The following is a 26,288-nucleotide window of genomic DNA, read 5'->3' as shown; positions in this document are numbered from 1 at the left end:
TTTTTAAGGTTAAGGATCAATTGTTCTTTACAACATTGTTTTTTGGATTTGAGGGTTCCGTAATTTCTTAGAGTCTACCACTCTGACCGACACCAAAGTGTGTGTGTACTTACCCCAAGTGTAGGGTATCGTCAAGTAATAAACCGGTGAGTCCAGTATCGATCCACGAGGAAGCAATGCAAATTTGAAGTGAATGATATGCAAATGAATAGTTAACACTAATAAACGCAATGAATATCAAATAAAAGCGAGTAAATGAAATGGGCCGAATGACTCGGTAGCATGAGCAATTTTGTAATCAAAGTAAGCACGATTTGGATTTAAAACAATTAATTAAAAACCTAGTCTCTAATCCGTCCCGGTGGTTACTCGGTTCTCATACTCAAGGTATCATTGCAAACACACACAACCATACACAATGCATTGCGTGATACTATCAATCATGCATATGCAAAGAGAATTAGGATATAAGACTTCAATTCATACATGCAGGCCATCGGGTCTCTTAATCTACGATGAACACAAAGGGATAAGCACCTAATATTATGGATTAATGTTCCCCCTTGGGGCTTGGCTTGGCTAACACCCTAGTTTCACACTCAAAGATCAATTAACCATAACTCTCCCATGCACATTCCTAAACCAACCCAAAACCCCATCATCAATACACATAATTAATAGCTATGCAATGGAAAACTCAATTAATTAAGGAAATCATGCAATGGATTTAATAATTCTCAATCAAACATATTAGATGCAATCCCTAGACTAGACAATCCAAGAATACAATCAAATATGTCATTCTCCTGTATCCAATCACACAACTATCACGAAATTAAAAGAGAAAAATCGAAGCTACGATTCTTTGAACATACCTTGAGTAATCGAAACCTTGCACCCACCGTTTGGGACTAGAAACTAGAAAGGGAACTTAGCCACTCATCATAATGAAAAGAAACATCAATTTTATAGATGAAAACCAATTTTGCCAATCAAAATCACAAGAACTAAGTAAAACTCTAGAGAGAGATAGAGAGAGAAAAACTATGAAGGCTAGATGTTATGTAATCCTTGAATGAGAAAGGACCCCCAAATCTTAGGGTTTTCCCCTCCTTTTACAATAGAAAATACCTAACTACCCTTATAAAATCGTTCCCCATTGGTTACATACATGATTTTCCCCAAATACCCCTGAAATTTCAATGCAGAAACTTGTAGATTCGCGATAAGTGTCCGGACAGCTCCTTAGGTGTCCGGACACCCACTGTCCGAACAGATGTCCGGACACTTCATGCATACTCCAACTTTATGAGCCTCTGTCTCGATTTGTGAAGAAAGTGTCCGGACGGCTCTCGAGGTGTCCGGACACCCACTGTCCAGACAGGTGTCCGGACACTTAGAAAATTCCAGCTTCTTCAATCAGCTCCAAAAGTTCTCAATTCAGTCATTTAAGCCCGATTTCCTGCAAAACCAAAGGGAAACATCTATAAGGGTAAAATTACTTTATTTAAACACAAATGCATTACTATAAACACTAGAACCTCCTAATTAGATGGTATTAGGACCTCAAAATAGAGGTTCGGTCACACTCACATCTAATGATGAAGAAAAAGTCAGACAAGTATGAAAAATATAAAAATAAAAATATGATTTGATGTGGCACACCTCCCAAATTATTATATTCTAATTGTAGACTCTACAATTTCAAACGAATTGCGGAGCCTCCAAATATTGTTTTAGGTTGCTGAGCCAAAAAAATAAAAATAACAATGAAGTTTTGGGTTTTCATGAGCATTACCGGTAGAACCTACGAGACCACCATTTTTTTTTATTTAAGAGGAATTGAGAGGGGGTAGGACTTGAACCCATACTCTAGTAGGTGAACCGTCCCTTACGTACTAACCATTTGCCGTTCAACCGTCGGCTGATTAGCTACGAGATCACCTTTGATGACATCAAAGAAAATATTTTTTTTTTATATGGCATCAAGATGACTTGGTAAAAGATTGGTACTGCCATGGCAGCCAATTGAAGTAAAGAATTAATAGTTATTAGTTTCAGATTGGCTTAACCATGTTTTAATAAGTTAACAAATTTTAATAATGAATAAACGAACCAGTCAAACACTTGCAAACAATCATTACTTTATATTAACTTTGATTAATTACAAAGCACAGTAATTTTCTTTTATTTGACGCTTATATAAATGATCACGAAACTATGATGGATACATCAAAGTTTCTTTTATTGGTCTAAACTAATAAAAGTGCAGGAAGACCACGTATATTCTATTGGATTAATATTAATATTAGGTCACAATAGGCGTTAGTCCACCAACATCTACCTAATATTTTGTCTGCTTAAGATTGTTCATCCCAATCCCTCACATTATGATAACAACATAATGGCTTGGTACTCTAAGGTGACATTACTATATTACATTAATCCACCGCCTACATCAAAATTTTAATATCGGGGATGCAAGATGAGCTCAACACACTTATTGTTAACAGTTGTGGTAACAGAAACCCTTTCTTTTTTTTTTTCTTTTTTTAAAGGGTGAGAAAGAACTTGTGTAAAAATAACAAACAAATTTAATATAATAGTGTTAGGATCTAAAATCATGTCAGGCTATCAAATTGTTCGATGTATTCTGTGTTAGACAAGAGATATCCTAAATCCGATTGTTGAGGATATGAGTGTTTGGCTTATGGATGATGTGTGTTCAGATGTGCGAGGGACTTACTGTTAGTCCAAAGATTTTGATAAGGGGTTTGCACCAAATCTAACATCTTCAACAAATGGATTGTATGTATGCTAAGAACACAAGGCTACTGGTTCAAGATTGCCTTCTGGAAAAATGGCTTAAAATTCATATCGTGTCAAGCTGGAAAAACAGGATACATAAGACTCTCACCGGAATGAAAGAACTTCTATTGGAAAGAAATGAAAAACAACACATTGCTAATATGCATAAGGAATTTCATTGAAAAGTAATACATCTTGGAATGCATTTGGCGTGCTTTAAAAGGTAAAATGAAACATAGTCGTAGAGAATTTGAAAAGTAAAAGACTAAGCTAGAAACTAGTTGACCGAAACCATGCTAATGGAAAAGATAAGTGACCAGAGTCATTGCCTAAGAAAACTGTAAAGATATATAGATGTGGGGTGCCTATAGTCTTCTCTTCATTCTCCTTTTATAGTGTTGATGGTGACCTTCAACTTCTGTTCCCTAGTTATGTTCTTGACATGTCCGAACGTGAAAAGCCATGGAGAACTGCCGTCTTGCTTGTTACTTAAGTTGCTAGATTAGAATTCTGAATAACCGCAATCAACTCCTGCAAATGGCGATGATGGTAGTATCTCTCTAGTCATGCTCCTTCTTTAGGGTGAATGTGGGCACTCTAGGATGTTGTGGTATACTCCACCTTCTTGGCTTGTAGGCTTCGTGCTTGAAATTATGGAAACATGGCTAACACTCGACATTCTGTTGATACTCTTGCACAAAAGGCTGTGGAAAAATGTCTTCTTCTTTAGAATATAGGATGAACATGACCTTGGCTTCTTAGAGTCGTGTAGCAGCTGAAAACATGTTTGAGAAAATTTAAGGACATAAGGCTAACAAACTCCAACTTCTCTTCGACTTCTTTTGAGAAAATTTTGCTACAAACTTAGTTCTCCTTTAACAAACTAATTTGAAAGAGGATAAACCGTTAAGACAATGATTTCCCCATATCTAGCGTTTTGGACATTGATTTTTAGACACTCCCGATCTCCAGCAACTGATTCCTGAATTTCAGGCTAATAACCACCAGAAAATCTACAAAATGAAAAAAATAGAAATAAAATCTTCCTGCTTTTGCCATGTGTCAGCTAGAGGTTGGTTACTCCTTGTAAAATGTAGGGCCCAAATTGTCACATGTCTACAAATGTGTGAGGATCATTTACAGTACAAACACAAAAATAAAATAAATTAATTTTAGGTTTTATTCATTAAATTCCATGTGGATAAAGCACTTCTTTGCGTTGCAACTCATTTTTGGGACGTGGAAACCAACTCCTTCCATTTTCGGGTTGGATTCATGAGTCCTATCCTAGAGGACCTTGCCTTCATTTTGGGTATACGCTTTGACGGTCCATAGTCATACTATGCCATAGAAACTCTTTACACTGTCTCCTTCTCATTCTCCTATCCCAAGGTATGAAATTCGTCTTATTACTACTTGCTGAAGACATATGCTGAGCACAAGGAAACTGCATCTGAAGAAGTGCACAATAGGTTTCTAATTTTCTGGCTTCACAAGTTTGTCTTATGCGTCAGCTCCTCCAAAATAACCCAGGACTTCACCCAGCTTGCCCTATGTTAGGCTCATAGTATTATACACTCCTTTACTTCCATGGTATTGGCTCTTGTCTATATGGCTATGCGGTCTTTCATTGAGTCAAGCTTTGAAAGTTGTCCTATCTCCTTCGAATCATATAGCTCGACTTTGGGCATATTTCAAGTGTTGTTAGCCTGAGCGTAATCCTAGTTCTTTTGACCTTGACTATTTCGATCTTCAATACAAAGGTGTATCTCCCCTGGATCAGGAGTTCATGGATTATTTTTCTTACTTCTATCAAGATTTTACTGCCACTAACGACTTTTCTTGGTTCCCTATCGACCACAATTAGGCTCTTGGTTGTCTTAGTGTCAACCCTATAGACCTTGAATTTGATGAAGATGCTAAAAATGCCATTCCTCTATGTACTAACTTTTTATCTTCTAGAGACCTCCTCAACTACTTCATCGAATCCCCCCTAACAACAAATGTGGGGTGGAGAATTACAATATTGCTCAGCAAGCCCCTATAGTTTGGCCATGTCTAGATGGTTCCCCTGACCCCAACCTTTTCTGAGAATATTTTTTTGGGCAGGGTCCTGTGATCAGCTGAAATATTAACACACATCTACTTTATCTCTGCTTTTATCATAACCTCTACAAAAACCTCCTCCTTTGTTGAATGCGACCAAGCCAATCTGGAGTACAAACATTGGTGGATGGAATACATCAATCAACAGTTTGCACAAGACTTGGAGGAGCTTCTGGTTGTTGTGACTCCCGACCCTAGAGTAAATTGATACAATGATTTTGATAAGTTTCTGCAATACACCATTTTACTTGACTGTTTGGTGCAAGTGTTGAATGCTTCTTTTCTTTGCAAGCTCCTCCCATGACTTCTTTTCTTTGAGAACTCCTCCTATTCTTTAGAAGTTTGGAAAAAATGTGGCTAACAAATCTTTTTGTCAAATCAAGAGTATGACAATGGCTGAGGTCATAAAAAAGAACCGTGTCTGTAGCTATTTCATTGAGGAATGTTGCCACTCTTATGAACTATGAAAGTGTCTTCCCTAAGGTATCCCAGTTGGATGATATGGCCTTCTCCATTGCAAATGAGAAGAACTACATTGAGGTCGATACCACAGCTTCTATTGCCTAGTGGAATTTGCTAAATGAAGTTTGTGATGAATTGGTAATCTCTCTTGAATAAACTACTTCTCCAATTACTAACACACTAACTGAAGATGCTCCTCCTGCTAGTGATGACACCACTGCACCGAAACGTGTCGAAGGTACAGGTCTTTCCTATGATAACCCATGAATAATTTCGAGACTTCTTTTGTCTTGGATTGTTTTATTGCTTTTCTTTTTTTTCCCAAGTTTCCAGTGGTGTTCGGTGGAACAATCCTGGTAACTTTTTGGATGCTTGGTTCTATTTTCTAGGTTTACTGGTTGTGTTTTTCTATTTTTGGATATTTGTATGAATTTTCTAAATGTGGAATGGTAGTCTAGATTTGGCACTAGCTTGGATTCTTGAAGGAATGAAATTTATTCTTGATAAAAGTATTTTTTGACTTTTCTACAGGATAAAAGGTTAGTTCAAAACAGGTTTATCCATAACTTCCCACAAAGTAGGATAATACATTTTAAGATACTTTTCATTTATGGGGTGCTTTTGTTGGGTCTTATCCAAATCTTGTAATTAGTAGACTCCACCTTTCTTCACCTATGTCACCTGATAGGGTCCCTCCTAAGTGGGTGACCATTTGTCATATGTTGAATCCTTGTGGCCAATTGGAAGAACAACTTTTCGTACCAAGTCTGTTATAGCAAATGTCTTCTCTTGCACTCCTCTGTTGTAAGCGTTCACAACCTTCTGCTTCTGAACTTAAAGATGGCCATAGGCTGCAAGTTTGGCTTCATCTACACTTTCTAATTCTGCCATCATGGCCTGAAAATAATCAACAAGAGATAATTGATTCTGCAAGGCTACTCTGTTTTATTTGACTACCATCTCCATAGGAAGGACCGCATCCTGATCACCGAAGAAGACTGTGCCTCGGTCTGCCATAACATGCTGGGGAAGTCCAAATTTGTGAATGATGTTCTTCTTGATGACCTTGATCACATCCTGTTGGAATGGCCTCCACTCATTTTGTGAAGTAGTCTATAGCTACTATGATAAAATGATGTCCTTTGTTAGAAGGTGCGGAAAATTTTCCAATGAGATCCATAGCTCATTCTTCGAATGGCCATGGTTTCACAACTACTTGCATGGCAATAGCTGGTACATGTTCAATCTACCCGTGTATTTGACAAGGCTAGAATCCCTTGGAGTATTGGATACAATCTGCCAAGATAGAAAGCCAATAATATCCATACATTCTTATAAGCCACCTCATCTTTCTCCCTACTTGATGAGCTCCACAACTGCCTTCATGTATTTCTACCATAATCTTCATAGGGAGTGTAGGATATATAGAATGTCCTTAACTCGAGAGACTTTGTTTCTTCAATGTCTAGACAAGGATGATCAACAAGAAAGTCTACAAGTGCTTGTCCCTTCACCACTTTCTGAGGTATATACTCGAAAGAGAACTCTATCAAGGTGATGGACCATTTACCAACCTTGGCTCTAATAATCGATCTGGACAACAAATATTATTGAGGTTAGTTTTGCACTTGAGAAGAACTGTGATCGACAACATATAGTGTCTACTGATTCGAGGTTGCCTTCTAGTAAAAGGACTTAGAATTCGTATCGTGCCAATTTGGGAAAATATAAGACAAAAGACTATCACCGGAATGAAAGAAATTCTATTGAAAACAAATGGAAAACAACACATTGCTGGAACGCATCTCATTGGAAAGGAATACATCCAGGAATGTATCTACCGTGTTTTACAAGGTAAAACGAAACAAAACCGTGGAGGCATTGAAAAGTAAAGGGTTAAGTTAGAAACTAGCTGACCGGAGCCATGCTAATAGAACAGATAAGTGACCGAAGTGTTTGCCTAAGAAAGTAGTAAAGATATGTAGATGCAGAGTCTGTGTTTGACATGGAATCTGTGTTTAACGTGGGGTGCCTATAGACTTCTCTTCCTTCTTCTTTTATAGTGCCATTGGTGACCTTGATGACCTTCAACTCCTGTTCCCTATGCATGTTATTGACATGTGCAAACGTGAGAAATCGTGGGGAACTGCCATCTTGCTTGTTGCTTAAGTTGCTAGGTCAAAATTCTGAATAACCATAACCAACTCCAAGAAATAGGGATGATGGTAGCATATCTCTAGTTGTGCTCCTTCTTCAAGGTGGATGTGGTGCTCTAGGAGGTTGTGGTATGCTCCACCTTCTTGGTTTGCAAGCTTCGTGCTTCAAATTATCGAGACATGGCTAATAGTCATCATTTTGTTGATACTCCTATATGAAAGGTCATGGGAAAATGTCTTATTCTTCGAAATACAAGACGAACGTGTCCTTGGCTTCTTAGTATTCTGTAGCAACTGAAAACGTGTTTGGGAAAATTTAGGGACGTAGAGCTAACAAACTCGGACTTCTCTTGGAATTCCTTTGAGATAATTATGCTACAAACTTGGTTATACTTTAACAAGCTGATTTAAAAGAGGATAAACCATTAGACAATAATTTCCCCATTTGTAACCTTTTGGACATTGATTTTTAGACACTCTTGATCTCCAGCAACTGATTCCTAGATTTCAGGTTAATAATCACCTGAAAATTGGCAAAATGAACCAACATTAGGAATAAAATCATCCTGCTCTTGTGCTCTTGTCACGTGTCAGTTGGAGGTTTGTTGCTCATTGCGAAATGTGGAGCCCAAGTTGCCAAGTGTTAGTAGATGTGTGAGGATCATTTATACTTTAAACATAAACGTAAAATAAATTAATTTTAGGGTTGATTCGTTAAATTCCTAGTCCTCTAAATACTCAATAAAAAAAAAAAGGGTCTAAGTAACCTTATCCCTCTAGACGCGGGGAATGAGTCCACACATGATTCACACGTTAACAAGTACGATATTGTCCGCGCCTGATCCAAACCTACACATGACTCCACATAAAGCTAGGCAGCTCATACGGAGCTCAAGTGTGCACAACTTGTAGGCCTCGTGGCTTTCAAAGATCTCTTAGTCAATGATACTCATTTTAAATGTATATTCCATCACTTGGGGGGTTACATTAACAATGTGGGATTTTTTCCCTAGGTGAAATAAGTTTTCTATGAACATATTTTACTTTAATATTTCTAAATTTTAGTGTGTAAAATATTCAAATGTTCAACATATTCGAAATCCTAAAGAGTGATTATCACTATACCAAGAGCTCATTAGTTTTTGCCCTAACAAAAATTATACTTTTAAGCTTAATCTTATTGAATACTTAATTCATTTTAAATAGCTATTGTGGTAGAACGTTCGAGACAACTCACTTTAGTGGTGAGACCAGATTTTTCATTTAGGTGGACGCTAGGGAGGGGGAGTGCTAAATAATAATACGGGAATCATAACTAATTCATCAAGTGTACATGAGGACACGAGCTTCCAATTCCTCTTCTCCAATGTAATATGCATACATATAGGGCTTTTCACATGAAGACTCCCTCAATCTCAACCATTAGAATCATTCAATGGTTGTGATTAAAAGTAACTTTCTCTTTGACCATCACTAAAATGCCCCTCACTAATTGTCTCTCCCTTCTTCAACACTCCCACCTTCACATGAACCAATCTTTTTACCTTCTTTATAATTTTCTTCTTTAGTTGTGTTTTTGGAATCTTTATAGACTTCGAATTGAGCCCATTGCTGGTACTGTTGCCGTTTCCATTATTGCTTCCACAAATTGCTTTGTCTACAATTGGAAACCTCTCCATAATATGCTGCTGCAATCGGAACCCCTTCTTCCCTCTCTAGGGGCTGTCGATTCTCATGCTTAACTCCGCGTTCACTGTTTAGCCGTCATTCTAATTCAAAAAACCTAGTTCACACAAAATCCAGAAATCAATAGCAAAGCAATGTAGGGTACGAATTATGTAGACGTATACAAATAGACAACCGGAGGAAAACGGGTCAATAAAGAAGCGACAGAGAAGAGAGAGAAGCGACAGAGAAGAGAGAGGGAGAGGAGTGAGAAAGAGAATAAGAAAATATGAGCACTTTGGTAAAATCATTTAAAAATTTATTTTTAATTTCAATCATTGAATGAGTCTAATGGTTGAGATTAAAAGTTCTCATATAAAGTTACACGAGGGAGTCCTCATGTGATCAATCTACTGGATACATAATGGTATCAATGTAATTATATAAGTGAATTTGTATGAGTGAAATATATTCAACATTTATAAGAATACAAGACAAAGAAAAAATGGAAGTCATGCCTAAAGTTTATGAATCTTGATATTACCAAAATACTAATACCAAGAAGACACAACCACGTATTATCTAAAGGCCATCTTGGAGGAGGGACAATAGAGTTACCTCGGTACAGTGTTAACCAAGATAAACACTCCAGTACTTACCAAGACAAACACCTCGGTACTGATTGAGTTAGACTCCTCGACATCGCTCGAGGTAGATATACATCCGCACAAAGAAATTAATGTCCTAAAGAGAATACCAACTCTAGATATAGTCTGACTCCCCTTTGGAGAGGAAAACATATAGAATCTAAAATATCAGAAATCCTTAAAGACTAAGAAGAGATAGTCCTACTTCTACTACGATAAGAATACTTCAGCTCATATAAAAAGGCGATCTCAAGTATTAGGTAGATATTTTGACTCTTACACTTTCAAAAGCTTTTATTGAGAGGAAGAACTCTGAGGAATGAGCCACCCTCTTTTGCAAAGTTATGTGTTGACTTGAGCATCGGAGAGGTCCCTCGAGCACACCCTCAAGAGCCTACTATATCTTATATTATGTTCATTCTCTATATAGGATGGAAGGAGAATATCCACTAGTAATAAAAGAAATCAGCACGTCTTGCCCGGTCTGCCTAATTGATCCGTCCAATAGGTTCAGCCTTATTTACGACATCATCAGTTTGGCGTCGTCTGTGGGAAGGAAGGTTAACTTCCTAAAAGAAACTGACAATGGCCAAATCAAGAAGGAATAACACCACTTCACTAACCAATCACCATGCTAATGATCTTGAGAATCTTAACACCCAAGGGCAACGGGCGGACTCAAGCAGAATGAGACAACTAACACAAGTGAAGGTATCGAGTAACCCTATGTCCAGGCCGAGCTGCCCAATGTTAAAGTTAGGCCAAGCTGCTCAATGCTCAAGTCGGGCAACCAAATCATCAGACTGGGCAACCTAACATACCATTTACCGATGAGAAGATTCAATAGCTCTTTCAACAAGTGGAGTTCTTGACTGAGATGATGATGGCAAACCAACAATCACAAAGGAACCGAGCTGCCGGAGAAAACCAAGTTCCTCCATTTAACATAATACCTCGGTAGAAGTTCCCACTCTCGATAGTCGAAGTAGTCTACTAAGAAGGATAATTGAGATGGTACCATTGGCGAAAATACTAAAAAGAACACCCGAGGTACATATAATGATGATGGAAACCACTTGGAAGAAATGAACAAGATGACCAGAGTCTGTCAAAGGACAAAACCCTAGAAAGAGTATGGGAAAGCTCATTGACACCCTGGTATATGAGATTCTTAAGGCCGAGATGCCTCGCAATTTTAAGCTTCCCACATTAGAGAAGTATGAGGGACTAATAGTGGGATCAGAGGGAAGGGTGATGCAAGCAAAATAGAAGGATAACCAAAAATACGATAACAACTGATATCTTTATATAATAACACCACCGAAGTAGTTCGATACAATAGATAAGACAAACACCTGAGAATCCCTCTCAAGAGAGGAGAATCACTCTCCAACAAACTGGAATCACTAACAGTAGATGGCAGGACCAAGAACTCTATCCCTAATAGAGGAAATAACATAAAGCTTTTACATTCACCAAAAGTTCCCTGAAAGATTACGAGGACACTACTTAAATAGTGACAACCCACCAAGGAACTAGGCCACACAGAGCTTCAATGGTCAAGGCCTACTGGACTTGAGTCGTGGGCTTTGTCCTACGTCAATCCTGCCTTGCTATGAGAACTCACCTCCGACGATATACCTTGAAGAAACTACTCCAAAGGCCTTGGTCAAGCTAACTGTAACTGGTCGTCTATCATCCAAGTTGCTTCTCCTAATGGTTTGTCTCGCCATGACACCAAGTACTTATCGTAACCTCCTCGTCGGATGGATACAAATTGGTGGTCTAGTATTGCTGTCAAAAGATCCTCTGAGTTTGTGATTGGGGAAGGTTTGGGCTGGCAAGTTTGGCTCAGTGGGAGGATCACATGGAGTAATGTCTTCAATGTTGAAGATGGGGTAGATTTTCAAATGTGCTGGTAAATCCACCAACCTATTCCTAAGTTGAAACGGACCAGACCTTCGAGTGTGCAGCTTGTGATAGGAGCTCGAGGAGAAACATTCAGCCTGTAGGCGAATGAGTACCCAATCACCCTCTTGCAATTCTTCACGACGGTGATGATAGTTTGCCTGGTGTTTATACTTATCATTGCTCACCATAATACGTCGCTTGACTTCAACATGTGTGGATTTTAGATGCTCTACAAACTCTATAGCTAACTCACTCGGCCTAAGGTTGCTTGGAAGGAGGTGCAAGTCAATTGGTGCCTTTGGTTGGAGGCCATAAGCTGCTTCAAACGGGGAACAACCAATTGTTCTATTGGAGGAACTTTTAAACGCAAACTCAGCCATGGGAAGTATAATATCCCAAGAAGTACCCTGCCCATTAACCAAGAAACTTAATAGATTATCGAGGCTACAGTTTACCACTTTCGTTTGCCCATCGAACTCTAGATGAAAGACCTCTAAATATTTAAGTTTTGTTCCCAGTTTAATTCAAAAGGTCTTTCAATAATAACTCACGAACTTGCTGTCACGATCAGACACTAGACTCAAAGGAAGGCCATGAAGACACATAATTTCCTTTAGGAATAAAGAAGCTACACTGGAGACGTCCCATGCGACGAAATGAACCATCTTTGAAAATCGGTGCACCACTACCATAATAGAGACACAACCAGCAGCTATCCTAGGACAAAATCAAGACTTAGATGCTCCCATAGATGATACGGAACCTACAAAGGAGTGTACAACCCGGTGTTCCGTTTGGTTCTCTTGTTGAGTTGGTAAGTGCGGCACTACTTCACCACTTTGGTGACATATGGCCAGAGATATGACTAATAAAACCTATCCTCAACCAGCAAAATAGTCTTATCAACTCCAAAATGTCCAGCTAATCCACTATCATGTAACTCATGGATCATAAATTCATGGATGGAACCACTCGGTACACACAACCTCAACCCGCAAAACAAGAATCCATCCTACGCAACATAGATGTTCCCTGGAGTAGTGTCACCATTTTTTAGAGTCACCCAAACTTCAGCAAAGTCAGTGTTTGAGGCGTATTGGTTGGGAAAATGATCAAACACGTACCAGTGGCTTCAAAGGTGACCAAGATATGAGCACAATGGCTGAGGGCATCTGCTATGTGGTTCTCCTTACCCGCTTTGTGTTTAATGACAAAAGTAAACTATTGTAGGAAGTCAAACCAACGAGCGTATAGAGCATTAAGTTTTCGTTGCCACTATAAGTGCTTCAATGAATCATGATCCGTGAAGAGGACAAACTCTCGATAAACCAAATAATGTTTTCAATGTTTTATGGTATAGATCAAAGCATATAATTCGATTGTCATAAGCTTAATAGCGCTTTTGGTACTCATTGAGCTTTTCGTTGAAGAAAGCGATGGGGTCACCTGACTGAGAACGCCCCAATCCCGATGTGTGAGGCTTCACAAAACACTTCAAAGATCTGATTGAAATCGGACACTTGAAGATTAAAGGCCTTTGTCATCATTTGTTTGATATCCATGAATGTTGTAGTTTTCGTGGCAGTCCACAGGAAAGTATCTGATTTGAGACACTCAGCTAGGGAGCCACAACAAAGCTGAAGCTGCGGATAAACCGACGGTAGAACATGGCCAAGCCAAGAAAACTCCTTACATCATGCAAGCTGGTTGGAGTAGGCCAATCAACTATAGCTTGAATTTTTTCCAAATCTACCTCAACTCCCTGATCAGAGACAATAAAACCTAAGAAAGCCACATGGTTTTGAATGAAATAGCACTTCTGCCTATTAACAAATAGTTTTCACCTTGTAAAACTTGAAAGCTGAGCCGCAAGCGCATCATATGGTCTTCAACTGTCTAGCTAAAAACTAAAATATCATCAACGTAAATAACAATGAACTTTCCGACGTGTGCTCGAAAGGAGTGATTCATCAACCGTATGAAAATACTCAAGGCGTTAGATAACCCGAAAGGGCATTACCAACCACTCATAAAGTTCATCTCGGGTCTTGAAAGTCGTCTTCCACTCATCCCCCGGGCGAATACGCACTTGGTGATACCTGCTTTTGAGGTCCAACTTAGAAAATATTCAAGCTCCACCAAGTTGGTCAATAAGGTCATCAAGTCGGGGAATAGAAAACCGATACTTGATAGTAATTTTGTTGATGGCCCGATTTTCCACACACATACGCCAAGTGCCATTCTTCTTCGGGGTAAGGAGGGCTGGAATGGTACAAGGACTGGTACTTTCCCTAATAAAAATCTTTTGGTGGAGACTCTCCACTTGTTGCCTCAATTCCTCATATTCTCGGGGTCCCATTCTGTATGAGGGGAGGTTAGGTAAACCATAGCCTAGAACAAGGTCAATAGCGTGCTAGATAGACCTCATTGGGAGGTAACTGATCAAGTGGGTCATCCAACAATAGAGCAGTAAATTCTTCCAAAAGCCCTTGTAGCTCTAGATGTTGAATATCATAAGGCTCCAAAGTGGTATAAAATGGTTGGACTATTAGAAGAGGCACCATTGTGATTCACTATAGGCCTCTTCAAATTGAGTCATGGTAAGGACTTGAGGATTTTTCGAGGGGCGGTTCTTGGCCCATGACTTCGAAGGAGTTGTTGATATTGATAGGCCGCATTGGTTTGAGAGCAATGTTTCTTCCTTTGTCTATACAATTATAAGTATTAGCGCGATAGTGATACTCGCAGTCATATAGCCATGGTCGGCCCAAAAGGAGTTGATACTGTCATAGGGAGTACATCACAACACACTTCCTCCTTATAGCTGCCCAAAGAGAAGGAAATCAAATACTGTGAAACGACAGGTATGGAGGGCTTGAATATCGATGGAACCTTGAATAATATTCAGAATTCAAGTCCTCCAACGAACAATAATGAAGGAGGAAATGAATCTGTTTGTAGAAATGATACAGGCTATTTGTCTGATATTTTCAAACATTACCAAAAATAATTGTCTCCCTGAATTGTACTATTTTCATAAAAAAAAGAAGGAATTATAATTTAGTGAATGACACGTAGTCTTGACAATTTAATTTCCTAGTATGGCGTTGTTTGGTAGAGTATATATTTGAAAAAAAAAAAGTTAGTTTGTAAGTTGTAAAAAATTATTGGTAGAGTATATATTTGAAAAAAAAAGTCATTTTATAAGATGTCAAAAATGTTTGGTAGATCATATATTTAAAACATAAGTTAGTTTATAAGTTGTCAAAACTATTTGGCTGTCAAAAATGTTTGGTATATGATAGATTTGGAAAAATAAGTCAGTTTATAAATTGTCAAAAATGTTTGGTAGAAATATATTTGGAAGAAATGCTATCAAAATTGTTTAGTATATCATATATTTGGAAACAAAGTCAATTTATAAGTTGTCAAAAATGTTTGGTAGAACATACATTTGAAAAAAAAAAGGTCTATTTATAACCTGTAAAAAATGTTTGGTAGAGCATATATTTAGAAAAAAATGTCATAACCTATCAATAATATTCCGAAAAAATAAATCAATCTATGAGAAGTCAAAAATGCTTGGTAGAGCATATATTTGGAAAAACATGTTAGTTTCTAGCTGTTATAAATTTTTGGTAGGTAGAGCGTATATTTGGAAAAAATAAATCAATTTATAAGCTTTCAAAAATGTTTGACAAAGGATATATTTGGGAGAAAAAGTCAGTTTATAAGCTGTCAAAAATGTCCGGTAGAGCATATATTTTAAAATTGACATAGTTTATATTAATTACAATACGTGGATAAAAACATGTGAGTAATGTTACAGACCCCCATTTACTCTCAAATGTATGTGTCATGTGAAATAACTATTGATTATAAGCACACGTGAATGACCCACTTAACATCTAACACTTCATATTGATTGGGGGTAAAATGGAGAAAATATTTTCGGGGTCTCAAGAATTATTCAAAACATATAACCTCCTATGAGGGGTTTATTTTAAGCTTATATGACTAATTTATATGCTATACTTATAAACTAACTCATAAACTCCACCAAACGAGCTAATTCTCTACTTGCATGATCTGTAGGAGTAATTTTCTATCATTTTTCGCTAGCATGTTCAATAGGAAAATTCTCTTCAGAAGTGCAGTGGAGTATCAAGCATTTTGGATTTAGACCAATCATGTAATGACAAGTGTCCTTTTAACCATAATCATCATCAGTGTCAAAAGTTACAGCAAATCCAACCGTATGTTTTTTTTTCCCCTATTTTAGCCAAAAATTATTTTAGGGGATCTCTATTCTAACACCACTCAAATCATATCATCAATTTTAACACCAAGACAAATATTTTAATACATTATAACATAAAAGAGAAAAGGGAGAGAATAAATTTATTTTTTGATTTAGGAGTTGGAGGTACATAACCCAACTTTGGGGTATGTAACTACCCCATCACCATTTTAGTATACCCGTTAGAGCATTAATTTACCAAAAGTGGTCCACCATAATGAAGTTTCCCCCATTTATTGGGGTAACTCATGTGCTCTAGTCCATTTTGACCCTTTTAATGTATGTGTTGATTCATTTTGTTACCCCAATAACAAAGGTGATCAAATTTCATGATGGGCCAGGCTTAACAAATTTGATTCTATAGTATTAGACAGATAAGCTATGGCTAGATGGTTTAGGCCTAGCTTAATTGTCCCAAATTCCAAACCTGGCCCAAACAAGGAAAGATCAAGCAATCTATGGCCATCATTGATCAAATTGAAAAACCTAATTCCCCAACTCAAAAAACAATGCCTTATATTTATATATATTCTTATACAAATTAAGAAACCTACATCCAAGTTTAAAAAAATTATGACCCAAAAAAATAATTGTAACTTAAAACAAAACAAAGAATTAGTAACTTAATGAATAGTATACCCTAATTAAACAATTTCTTTATCTATATCGGTGGAAGATCAGAAGAATTAAAGTGAAAATTATTGTAGATGGATCAACTAATCTTCTAAAAAATTTGTTTTAGTCAAGGGATTGCATATATTAATTTTATTAGTTTTTTAAATGGTAATATCATGCTCTTGTGAAATCAATTCAAATTAATGAGGGATACTTACCTCTTTGGCTATCCATTCTGGGAGAAATCCCAAATCAGCTAACTGATTTCGATTCATGGATTGTATCACATACATATCATTCTGCAAATAAAGTTGTCCACCTTTTGGGCATATTGGATACTCTCATCTAGTGATTCTATTGATTGATTATTCCCGTTCTTGAAGTCCTTTTCCTATGGTCGTCTTCTTCCCACTTTGATGACACGAAAGAGAACCCTCATCTAATGAAATGACCTCATGCCAACGCTCTACGTTATGGTAGATTTTCAAAAGGACGAGAGAGGGATGAGAAAGTATGGAAGAATAAGGGTTTCTCGTAAAAAAGAGAAGTGTAAATCTTGACGAGTTCCTGGGAGTTATATTTCTGGAGATGTTATTATTGACTTCATAATTTTCTTGGATGCTAACTAACGAACGTGGTGCTATGTGTGCCATTTGTTCTCACCGAATGAGTTTCTGGGCTTTATACCTTTTTCTAAAGATGTTATTCTTGAATTTTTTAATTTTCTAGACTGCTAACTAATGAACGAGGCGCTATGTGTACCAATTATTCTCATTGAATGAGTTGTTGAGCTTTATACTTTTTTAAAATATGTTATTCTTGAGTTTGTACTTTCTAGGCTGCTAACTAACAAACATGGTGCTATGTGTACTGTTTATTCTCACAGAATGAGTTGTTGGGCTTTATACATTTTCTAAGAAAATTCTTCGTGGGTTTGTAATTTTGCAGACTGTTAACTAACAAACGTGGTGCTATGTATACCATTTGTTCTCATCAAATGAGTTCTTGGGCTTTATACCTTTATAAAAATATCCTCTCAAAATTTGATTTTCTTGTATATTATTATATCCATCGTAAGAATATTTTTATTAAAATACGTTGAAATTATAGCACCACAAAAGGGAACGTGTTGTATTTTGACAAAATTTTTAAAGTTTCAAACATAGTTCATTATACAGAAATTTTCAATGGCCTCTACAAAAAGAGCTAATTATATTGAATTAATATATTAATTATATTAATCATTGATAATGAATGTATTAATTATATTAATTACACCCAAAAAAATAATTCTAACAACCTCAGTTCTATCCCTTCCTTCCTCTCTACCTCTAGCTTTCTGCTTTATCATTGTGTCTATTTATTTTGAGTTTGTACTCACCAACAATAGTAGCCAAAAGCACCAACCTAAAAACACCGACCAAGATTGAAACAGATAGATTCACCTCCACCTCCAGAAAACACTCGAGTTCAAACTCACTTGACCTGGCCTCAAGCTCCAGATTTAAGGGCTACAATCGCCTGCAAGCAGCGGATGTGGCCTTCAGAGAGAAACTTTCCATTCCTGAAATTGTAAGCATGCAATCTATGCATTCATCATCCACGAAATCAAACCCTAAATGCCTATATGCTTCTAACACCTAAAAGTATTATGTATGCATTTGTACTATTTTACATCCACTATTACAAAGTTTACATGGGGTTGAACCCAATACATGTGAAATAAAAAAAAAAACTGACAAGCCCAAACTACTTAAAAGTCCTAACCTAATATACAAAAAGACCCAAATACAAAATCCCAATAATATAACAAAGACCCATAAATATACAACACAAAATCATTGTTAGCCTAAAACACATTTAAACCTAAAGCCCAATATCATTATCCTAAAACCCAGCCCACTCTCTCATTCTTCCCTAAACCAAATATCCCTAAGCTACCTTTTTCCTTCTCCTTCAAGAATCATCAACTTTCTTCCTTCCAAACCTCAAATAAAAACAACAAAAGCACAAGCAAAAGAATATACAAATAAAAGAATCGAGAAACAAAACCAAAATTGAATGGAAATCGAAATAGAATACTCGAATAACTAAACCTAAACTCTAAATTATAGTCAAGCAAAAGCAATGGAAATAAAAAGGATAAGCAAAAAGTAGAGATGAAGAAAAAAGAGAACAAGAAATTACCACCTATTAACAATGGAGATGAAGACCCAAATATGAAAATCAAATCTCCTCAATACTCACTCTCTCCTTTTTTCCTCTTCCCTTTTCCTCTTCTCCTTTCTTTTTTCTCTCATCCCTTTCTCTCCTTTCTCTCTCCTTTTTCTCCTCTGTAGGCGGCTCTCTCTCTTTTTCTTTTCTTCAACCAAAAAATTCCTCCTCTTTCTCTTTGATATAAAACCAAATGAAACCAAAAACCCTACCTTTTTTGTCTTTTTCGTCTTTTTCCTACCTTTTAATCCACACCACACATCTCCTATTTCTATTATGTTAATTCTTTTTCTTTTTTTATTTCTTTTATTCCCTATATATTTTCTAGGGTTTTGACTTTCTAGGGTTTTGACATGGGTGGGTAGTTGGGCCAAGATTTGGGCTTATTTGGGTATAAAGACCGTGAATTTTTTGTAAGTTTGTGGGCTCATAGGTGTTAAACACAGAATAGAGTTTTTAGGTTTGGATTTTTTTTTTATTTTTTTGTGTTCTTTCTTTTTTAATTTCTTTTTTTTAATTATTATAATTTTTAAAATTCAGCCAAACGAAAATCGATTACTACAACTTCCCCCCTTTGTATGTCTTTTATGGAATAAAAGACAGACAATGGTGTAGTCAACCGAGTTTCTTACGGAAAAACTGAAACATGAGAGAGAATGCTTTTATTTCAAAGATTTTGACCTTCGATTTTCAAAACAGGTGCCTGAGATCACTTGAGCCATTCCCGGCTTGGCTGAATTTTGGAAAAAGTTTTTTTTTTTATAAAAGGTGCTTGGGATCACTGCAGCCAGTCCCAGCTTGGCTGAAATTTGAAAAGATTTTGATAAAAAGTGCTCGGGATCACTAGAGTCATTCCCAGCATGGTTGAATTTTGAAAAAGATTTTGTATAAAAAGCGCTCGGGATCAACGGAGTCATTCCTGGCTTGGTTGAAATTTAGAAAGATTTTGAAAAAAAGTGCTGGGGATCACCGAATGGCTATGCTGAAATTTGGAAAGATTTTGTTAAAAAGTGCTCAGGATCACTGGAGTTATTCCCGGCTTGGCTAAAATTTAAAAAGACTTTGCTAAAAAGTGTTCGGGATCACTGGAGCCACTCCTGGCTTGGCCGAAATTCGAAAAGAGATTTTTTATAAAAAGTGTTCGGGTTAACTGGAGTCATTCCCGGCTTGGCTAAATTTTGGAAAGAGAATTTTTATAAAAGTACTAGGGATCACTGGAGCCATTCCTGGCTTGGTTGAATTTTGAAAAATATTTTTTATAAAGAGCGCTCGGGATCACTGGAGCCATTCCCGACTTGGCTGAAATTTGGAAAGATTTTGATAAAAAGTGCTCGAGATCACTGGAGCCATTCCCGGCTTGCCTGACATTTGTAAAGATTTTGATAAAAAGTGTTCGGGATCACTGGAGCCATTCCCGACTTGGCTGAAATTTGAAAAGATTTTGATAAAAAGTGCTCGGGATCACTAGAGCCATTCCCGGCTTGGCTGAAATTTGGAAAGAGATTTTTCATAAAAAAGTGTTCGGGATCACTAGAGCCATTCCTGGCTTGGCTAAAATTCAGAAAGAGATTTTTTATAAAAAGTGCTCGGGATCACTGGAGCCATTCCCGGTGATATGGATTTAATTGCAAGCTCACAAATCACACAAGTAATAGAGAGATGAGTAAATTATCGTTCCCAATGAGGATATAATGGCAATCAAGATCAATGTCAAACTAGTAACAACTATGCAAATTAGGGAAACGGATTCGAGATTGGTTTTGTTTTTAAACTAAACTAAAGCAAAAGAACAAAGACAAATCAAATACAAGAATGTAATCAATGATGCAAAGCACTAGGATACTTAACGTCACCTCACCTATCCAATTCAATTCCCTTGGTCTCTTAATCCCTAATTCCTCTCTGTATAATGACAATTGATCTCCCAACCTATTCAATGTTCTATTCCTAGATACATCAAAAGTATTTTCAATATAAATCCTTGTTATTCCTAACAATCGGATTAATATATCGAAAACCCATTAAGAACTATGAAAATCATTTAACGATTGCATAAGTCACAAACCTATATTCCTATGGTTCATGCATCCTATGTTATTTATGGCTTGAGGCAAACCCTAGATATTTCCTTTTGGTCTCAATCTAGGCAACAAATCAATTGAATGATGGCCAAACATTCAAAAGCATTAATCACTCCCATAGACAATCAAGAGAGAGAGAGAGAAATCAAGAAATAAGGAAAGCAAGTTTATTGAATCTTCATGGTTTGGTTACATTAAGACCCTAGTAAGAAATCTAGCCACTCATGAAAGCAAAATACATCATCAAACAAAGGAAATCAACCATAGAAACTAGGATAGAAAAGGAGAGAGAAAACCCCCTTGTAGACCCTCTTCTTCTCCAAGCTTCAATGGTGTCTGCAAGCTCTCCAATGGTGGTAGAATGTGTAAGAATGTGTGAGAGAGTCCTCTAAAACCCTAAAAATTACCTATTTATACCTCCCTAAACTCCTATGTCGTTTCTCATACAAGTTGGGGTCGTTTTGGTTCGGACCCACTTGAATTCGGAGTTCTTTCACGAAATTTACTGTGCTGTGAATAGTAACTCCTATCGATCGGAAATATTTCCAATCGATCAAAAAATACAATCCGGAATTTTTGAACTTTACATGGCCCGATCGATCGGGATCCAATTCCGATCGATCGGGATCCAATTCCGATCGATTGGGATTTGCCTCTGCTATTATTTTCTCCTTTCTTCAATCTTTGATCCGATTTGACTTCTTTACGTCCGATATGCTCCTAGGCACCTGCAATGTGCAAATATACAATTCTTAGGTAATATCGATCCTCAATTTACTCAAAGAACCATGAAATACAATGTAAAGGGTGTGTAATTATATATATATATATATATATATATATATATATATATAATTAGCATAATAATCACCCCCACATTTAACATTTGCTCATTCTCGAGCAAACTAAGGATCAAAGGACAGGAGTTCTCAATTCAGCTCAAATGAAAAACAAAACAACTAACACTAATGCAAAAGTAAGGAACTAAATTACACCACTTTCGTAGGGCTCACGATGGCACTTAGCATGTGCCACATGCCTTTAAACCCCTAGGTGCCCCTAGTAGGAGGAGTCGTGTCTCCTGAGGGTTTACCAGAATGATATCCACAAACATTAAACAACTTGAATGCCAAAATTCATGTCATCAACAAGAGTATAAAATGGATTCTCAATTCCAAACTTATCCACACTAACAAACCAAGCATTAGGGCATTCAAATCAATAAAAGCATTCCTTCAAGAATCTTATCTCATCCACTTTGCTTATAATTTCAAGAAATGATGCACATAATGGATTTCACTTGATATTTGGCTTCAAAGTGACATAAACAATGGTCATGTAGTCTTCCAAGAATAATAAGAATCAAAGAGCAAATACAATGAGCATTTATTCAAACTTCATTCTTATTCACATTTTTTTTTCTTTTTTTTTCTTCTCAAAGGTGACTTGTGCAATGTTCAACCTCCTTAAGCTTTCTAAATGAGCCATGTAACGAGCTTTTGACCAATTACACCCAATCCAGTTGGCTTAGGACACTAGGTGTTAAGACACCCCAACGGATCTAATTACCCGAGTCAAAAAGGCTACAAGGTTAAACTAGTCACCAAGGTACTCTAACATTCATTTCCTACGTTTTTACGCGAAACTCATTGCTTGCTAGGCAAGAGGCCCGGTTACTCAGCATAAAACTTATTTAAGAAACCATTTATTCATAAACACAAATTTTTTTTCTTTTCTATTCTATATATTTTTTTCTTTTTCATTGCTCAAGTAGTGCTACTTAGAATCAAATTGATATCAAACAACCATAAATGCCAAAGTCAAGTCATATTTCATACCCCACAATCAAGTGTTCCATATTCACAAAAGCACAATGGTCAAAACAATTTTCAAGATAGGAAGACTCACTTGGAAAGAATGTCCATAGCAAGATCCATCCATGCTTCAAAGCTCACAAATCCAAATACACTCAAGAATGACATGGCATAAGACATTTGAAGTCAAAATTTTTATTTCAAGCAAAAACTAGAAAAACCTAAATTCCCACCCCCACACTTAAAATATGCAATGTCCTCAATGCAAGGAATAGGTGAAAATAGAAATAAAGAGATAGAGATAGAATAATAAAACATGGATTGCCTTCCAAAAGCGCTTGGTTTAAAGTCTTGAGATTGACATTTGATTGCTTAGATGTCATGCAAGGAGCATAAGCTTTCATCACCACCGTTTCCTTAGGATAGACATTTTTCTTCATTTTCTTGGTCTTCCTCTTCTTCTTTTTCATCTCCTTGGGATCTTCAACTTGAGACTTTTGAACTTCAATTTCAGCTTGGGAGGCTGCCTTAAGAACTTCATGCTCAACCTTGGAATTTTTGCGTAGAAGAACTTCCACCGGAATATATGGAGCTTCCTTCTCAAGAATGTCGGGGATGACCATGTCAATATGCTCCACTTGAAGGCATTGTTGAGAAACCTCTTCTTGCCATCTATTGCCAAATACTTTAAAAGTGATTTGGTCACCTCCCGCACCTCTCAAAGTAAGCCTCCCTTTTTCAACATCTATCAAAGCTCTCCCGATGCTCAAGAATGGCCTTCCCAAGATTATGGGAGTAGTAGGGTTGGCCTCCATATCCAAGATAAGAAAATCTGTCGGGAACATAAGATCACCCACCTTCACTAGGACATCCTCCACTATGCCAAGTGGGTATTTGATAGATCTATCCACCATTTGCAAAGACACCATGGTTGGACTAATCTCTTTCATCCCAATTTGCTTAGCAACTGACGATGGCATCAAATTTATGCTAGCTCCAAGATCACACAAGGATCTATCAATCAAGTGTTACCTATAGTACATGGGATTGTGAAACTTCCTAGATCTTCTTGTTTGATTGGGAGCTTCCTTTGTACAATGGCACTACACTCTTTGGTTAGTTGTATCTTTTCATGCTCCTTCAATCTCCTCTTTTTGGACAAGATCTTCTTCATGAATTTGACATAGCAAGGAATTTGCTTAGCAAGGAATTTGCTCTAAGTCCTCGACAAAGGGGATGTTCACTTGAAACTTTTTGAATACCTCCAAGAACTTTGATCATCCTTTTTCTTGTTGCTTTTTAACCTTTGAGCAAACAGAATTGGAGGCACATAAGCCTTGACTGGAGGTGCAGGAAGAGAGATCGGGCCAATCAGGCTCAACTGCATATCGTGGTTGTGCATCTTTCACTTTCACAGGAACTGGAACAGGCCGATCGATCGGTTGGGGCTTCGATCGATCGGAATTAGCCTTGGGTAAAGTTTCACCAAAAAGGCCCTATCGTTCGAAAATTGTCTCTGGATATTTTTCAGCTTCTTTTCTCCACTTCTCCTCCTCCTGCAAAATTTTCACCTTTTCGGCAACTAGATCAGAAGCATTTTTAAGCACCTTACCAGTCCGGAGAGTGATTGTCATGCATTACTCCTTCTCCTTCCCTTTTGGATTCACCTCTGATTGGCTTGGCAATGTACCTCTTTCTCTATATGACAAAGTGTTAGCTATTTGCCCCATTCGTGCCTCAAGATTCTGGATGGAAGCTCCATAATTTTGCATCAAATTTGCTTGAGCTTGTAGAGTGGCATCGGTTTTGCTCATGTATTGCTCCGTCCTTGTCATAAATTGGGTGGTATGAGTTGTAAGTGCATCTAGGCCTCCGGCTAGCTTTGAGAACATTTCATCAATATCCATCTTCTTCTCTTGGGGCTGCATTAGATGTTGAGGATTTTGCACATTTTGAGTATTACTCCAAGAGAAGTTGGGGTGATTCCTAAATCCCGGATTGTAGAAGTTGGAATAAGGATCATTGCGGGGTTGATTGAAGTTGCCTCCACCAATGACATTCTCTTGCTCACTAGAGTTAGAAGAAGAATCAATAAGTCACTCCCCCATAGGATGACGCCTACAACAATAATCACAAGACGTATGGGAAGGTGTGCTTTGCATAGCATGCACTCCTTGAGCTTGATTTAGCGTCAATGCCTCAATCTTCTTTGCCATAATAGCCAAGGTAGACATAACTTCATCATCTCTACAACTTCCCCCTTACTTTGGATTCCCCCTCACCGAGGACCAAGAGATAGTGGTCTTGGCCACTTTATCAAGTAATTCACGAGCCTTCTCTTGATTTTTGGTCATAAAAGAACCTCCTGCTGCCGCATCAATAGTCTCCTTAGTATGCATGCTCATCCCATTATAGAAAGCTTGGTACACCACCCATTCCGGAAGACCATGATTTGGGCAACTTCGAATAATTCCTTTAAAGCGCTCCCAAGCCTCATAGGATGATTCAAGATCCTTTTGGACAAAGGACATGATATCCGCCCTAATTTGCACCTCTTTGGCCGGAGGAAATAATTTCGTCAAGAATTGCTCCGCCATCTCATCCCAAGTGGTGATAGAATTGGGAGGCAAGGACATCAACCATCCCTTAGCCTTGTCCCTCAAAGAAAATGGGAATAACCTCAACAAGATAGCATCCTTAGAAGCTCCATTAATCCCAAAAGTAGTGCACACATGCAAGAAAGAGCGAAGATGTACAATGGGCTCTTCATTAAGAAGACCATAGAAATTCACCGAATTAGAGATAATGTTGATGATAGCCGGCTTGATCTCAAAATTAGTAGCATTGATAGGAGGATAGTGGATTCTTGAAGGATTTGTATCCCAAGTAGGCCTAGCACAATCCTCAAGAGAGCGAGGATCAAATTACCTAGGAGGGTTTTCAACCTCTTCACCACCATTTCTTCCATTAGCGCCTCCAACATTACCATTGCCATCATTAGCATTTAAACCACCACCTAGCTCACCAACATTCCCCCTTCCTTGATTGTCTCCCATGCCTTCCATGTGATTATTAATAAGCTCCCGTCTAAGATTGCGAAAAGTCCTCTCAATTTTCAAATCGATATCAATCAACTCCGAGTTAAGAGCATGCCTTCCCAAACTCATACAAGAGAAATAAATTCCGCAGAAAAATAAAACCAATTAACACAATTGAAAACCTAATTTGACACAAAAAACCAATTGCCTCAATCCCCGGCAACGGTGCCAAAAACTTGATATGGATTTAATTGCAAGCGCACAAATCGCACAAGTAATAAGAGATGAGTAAATTATCGTTCCCAACGAGGATATAATGGCAATCAAGATCAATGTCAAACTAGTAACAACTATGCAAATTAGGGAAAAGGATTCAAGATTGGTTTTGTTTTCAAACTAAACTAAAGCAAAAGAACAAAGACAATTCAAACACAAGTATGCAATCAATGATGGAAAGCACTAAGGTACTTA

At 37.5% G+C, this 26,288-nt stretch overlaps 1 long non-coding RNA gene and 1 other non-coding gene across 3 annotated transcripts; one reads left to right on the top strand and one right to left on the bottom strand.

Annotated features, from left to right (window-relative positions):
* Positions 1-17,914: 17,914 nt before the first annotated feature.
* Positions 17,915-19,021, bottom strand: LOC119981371. Of its 2 annotated transcripts, none has more exons than XR_005464108.1 (2): positions 18,861-19,021; positions 17,915-18,234 (listed from the first exon to the last, which is right to left on the bottom strand). It is a non-coding gene; the product is annotated as an uncharacterized LOC119981371 (long non-coding RNA). The 2 variants fall into 2 exon arrangements; XR_005464109.1 differs by having other exon boundaries at positions 17,915-18,191.
* A 6,200-nt stretch (positions 19,022-25,221) lies between these two features.
* Positions 25,222-25,327, top strand: LOC119981593. The gene has a single exon (XR_005464198.1). It is a non-coding gene; the product is annotated as a small nucleolar RNA R71 (small nucleolar RNA).
* The last annotated feature ends 961 nt before the right edge of the window (positions 25,328-26,288 follow it).

Source organism: Tripterygium wilfordii, chromosome 16 (assembly GCF_013401445.1).
Source record: "Tripterygium wilfordii isolate XIE 37 chromosome 16, ASM1340144v1, whole genome shotgun sequence".
Taxonomy (NCBI): domain Eukaryota; kingdom Viridiplantae; phylum Streptophyta; class Magnoliopsida; order Celastrales; family Celastraceae; genus Tripterygium; species Tripterygium wilfordii.
This window is presented reverse-complemented; position numbering and strand designations above follow the sequence as displayed.